At 33.7% G+C, this 3,811-nt stretch overlaps 1 long non-coding RNA gene across 1 annotated transcript; it reads left to right on the forward strand.

The window, feature by feature from the left end:
- Window positions 1-2,390: 2,390 nt before the first annotated feature.
- LOC146898458 (uncharacterized) lies at window positions 2,391-3,608 on the forward strand. Its single transcript, XR_015022249.1, has 3 exons — window positions 2,391-2,870; window positions 2,944-3,035; window positions 3,359-3,608. It is a non-coding gene; the product is annotated as an uncharacterized LOC146898458 (long non-coding RNA).
- Window positions 3,609-3,811: the final 203 nt, after the last annotated feature.

Here is a 3,811-nt window from a genome sequence, read left to right on the forward strand (position 1 = left end):
AAACTACTCAGGTCCTTATATTTGAGAGAAATAAGAGAGTTGTTGTCTGAAGATTGCCAACTCATCAAAAACGTCCTTGCGAAGCTTTGATTAAGATTTTAAAACGTTGCCTCAAAAGGATAATGTCTTTGAATAGTACTAGGAGAGTCATTTGCTTCTTAGGGAATGATCCGTTACATTTTCTTGGCCTATGAGATTGTTTGTTTGTTTCTGCACGTGGTCAGAAGAAGACAAACTGTAGTACACTATGGCTCTATGAGAACATGAAAGCGACATTTCATCAGAAGAAGGAAAAACTAGTCAGAGTCTCGTTATGATTTAATAGATATTTTATATTTCATTAACTAATTAAGTTTACGAACACATTGATTTATTTGAAGGATAATATTTTTTTTAAAGGATGGATAATAATGTATGCATGTGATACGTTTCTTTAAAAAAATGATACGTAGATGTATTATTCATTGCATCTTTTTTTTAATATCAAAAAGATAAAATAATACATTTTAAAATATGTGTCGAGCTGGCTCATTGGGCCATGTAACCCACTACTAATAATTGAGTTGGGCTCAATTTTTGTAGCCCATGAATCAAGTGGGTCGACTCTCCCTGGCCCATTTATATGAGCTGGTCCACCAGGTTAAGGTGGGTTGGGCTGGACTGGCCCAATTGACTGCTCTAATATAATAAATAATTAGGGTTCACTTGCCACTGCTACTCCCTCTCACACTTTTATGTGCCGCTGCTCTCCCTAACCTTTTCACAACTTGTTACTTTCACATTTTGTTGTTGTTACTTTCACATTTTGTTGTTCCTTCCATTCGACCAATGTAGACAAAAAGCTGCCATGAGCGAGCCCTTGGTATGTTTAACTACACACAGGTACGCCTTAGATCTAATTCAACTTTCTTCAATTTTTTTTTTGCATGTATTAATTTTAATTTGTCATCTGTGTTCTTCTAATTTCTGCTATAATTTCATTGTAGAGATCGGATGCTATTTCTTAATAATTATTTCAATTTCTTGTGGTCGTCTATCTCAAAATCGAGTGTAATTTCTTTGATTAAAAAAGTGAATGTGAGTCAACAAGTCAGGAGCTCAAAAGGATGGCTCCATAAAAAAGGTACTCAATAATCTACTTCAGATTTTATATTTATGTTTAGGGTTAATTCATTGGATTCTAGTAGTCATCACATTCAAAATTTTCATATTTATTAGGTATTAACAGTCATCCCATGATGAGCTACAACCAATCAAGCTGCCTGAGCCTGTTCTGTTTGGTGGAGTAAAAGAAAAAGAGGATAATTTATTCTACATGTGGTATGTTTCTCAAATCTGCTCTCTTTCTCTCACATCCATATTATTGCAGTACGTTTTATAATATTTTGCTTGTGCTTTGTGTGACCACTAAATAATATACAAAACTAGAAGTTGTTATTTGCATTATATTTTGTGACCCCTAAGTTTGTACTTTAGTGTGCATCAAACACACTCAGTATCATATCACACTTTCAGAAGAAAAAATTGTCATGTTTGCTTATATGTTTTCCAACTCTGATAAATTGGATTACTATGGTGCAGCATCTCTCATGTTCAAGTTGTTGGACGACCAATTTCTCCAGCATTTATTGTGAGGAATTGTGAACGTGGAAGGTGTAGCTTGAGATATTTACCTCATCAGCACGCGGGAGTTTGGTGTCGATGCCGGTTTATCGGAGGTGGCAGATGGGGTGATTATTAATTACTTTTACAATGGCAGTTTCAAAGAAATAGTCTTCTGGAGACATTATTTTGTATGATATTATTGATTTTTGATTTGGATTTACTATATCATCAATTACATTTTTAGTTTATTTTAGTAAAAATTTGAAACTTAATGATATCAACTTGTTTCATTTGGTCCTTGTAAATGTTTTTAAGCACAAATTAGTTGTCTCAAAAAAAAAAAAAATTGTTACGTTGTTACTCATCAAAATGAGTGTGCTAGTGTGTTTTTGACCTCAAGCCAATGAGGTTAGGTCTAGTAGAAACTCGAAAGTACCAGTCTCATAACATGGTGAATCAGAGTTGTTGGAAGATACTTCGTATCGAGTATCCACCAAAAAAATATTAGTAGCCACCACCATCTAAATTTGTAGAATAGGCAAGAACTTTAACTTTTTGCAAAACTGTTAAGAATTGTGTGTTGTATGAGTATGTTATGAGATATAAGTTTTTTTAAAAAACATTTTTGAAAATTAGTTTTATCAACAAAAACTTATGCTAACGTAAAAAAAAAAAAAAAACTAATATTATTAGTTAAGCTTTGACTTTCTTTGAGGTATGCTTGAATAACATACACATATCATTTGTACTTTTCATATTTATTAGGTATTGACACTCATATTTATGTTTATCCTGAAAGAGATGAAACTCTCATCTACTATATAGTGCATCAAAAAGTAAATGTTAATAGCACCCTCTTTATGCACGAAATGTTGGCACTGAGGATTTTGGTACATGGTGATATGTGTGATGCAGGGATTGCTGTCAGCTTCCCGTCAAAGAAGCAGCTTCTCATATACCCATTCTTCATCAACCTTTGCTCTGCTAAATTCATTCTAGAGATGGTGGGTCCTAGAGTTTTGCAAGGAGAATCATTGGAAACATTCAATGAAGGGGTTGGTTATATTTTGAATCGTTGGCCGGCTCTTTGAGGCGATGTTGATTACCAACAAGGTGGCAAAAACTCTCACCTTAAAGCTGAAAAACTCATTGACGAAATCCGTTCTTGGTTCACTAAATTGATTACCAACAAGGTGGCAAAAACTCTCACCTCAAAGCTGAAAAACTCATTGACGAAATCTGTTCTTGGTTCACTAAATCTAATGGTAAAAATCACTTAATTCCCGTTTATAACTAGATATTTATTTTATTCTGATTCTATTCATCGTTCCTTCCCAGAGCCACTTCATATCGATGACTTGAAAACCCTAATCTATGAAGGCATGGTTTCTGCTTTCGATCTAGAGATTTGTGATGGACTTGATGGAGATGTATGTGTGTTTTCATTTTAAACACTTATTTGTGGACTCGCATTATTGATTTATTAATTATATGTTCGTTAACTCTTCTAATCAAAGATTTAAATTGATATCGAGTCGAATTTTTTCCTACATTTTTTAGTGTAGACTTAAAAAAAATTAGTATTTTCTGACGTGAATCAAAAATAGTTATTTTTTTCTTTATAATATTTAGGAATCAATATTTTTTCTTCATTTATTGTGAGCCATAGTTGGATGCTATTCTCATTTTTGGATGTCAAATTTACTGGTTTCCATTAGAGATCATACTCATGGGGTTGAGTTTTATATTTCAGGTGAAACAGTACAGGATTGCGCCTACCCCAGCACATCCAGACAGAGGAAAACCATCACCCATGTTGGAAGGGAGGCAGAATTAATGCCTCTATGAAGTTTGACAGGGATTTGAGCTATAGCCCTACACAGTCTAAGTTAGACTTAGAATTAGCGACAATAATGTCCTTGTCCGCAAAAGAGGCAGCCACATATTCTGCTCAGGCATTTTCTGAAGTGAAAGCCATCCTAGAGGAAGTTGAAGAAGCAACAGAGGTAAAAGTTTGTGTGAATTTCCATGAGTCTGCGTATATGATGTTTAGAAACTAAATAATATTGTTGAATTTTCGTCCACTACTGTTTGATAGTGTTTTCTTTTAGGAATCAATATTCTTTCAAATAGTATTTTTAATTCTTAGAAAAATAAAAAAATTATCCTCTTGCAGCAGTACCGGAGAGAAAATTAATTAGTATTC

Source organism: Medicago sativa, chromosome 8 (genome assembly GCF_051527215.1).
Source record: "Medicago sativa cultivar Bolivia chromosome 8, Bolivia_mono, whole genome shotgun sequence".
NCBI lineage: Eukaryota > Viridiplantae > Streptophyta > Magnoliopsida > Fabales > Fabaceae > Medicago > Medicago sativa.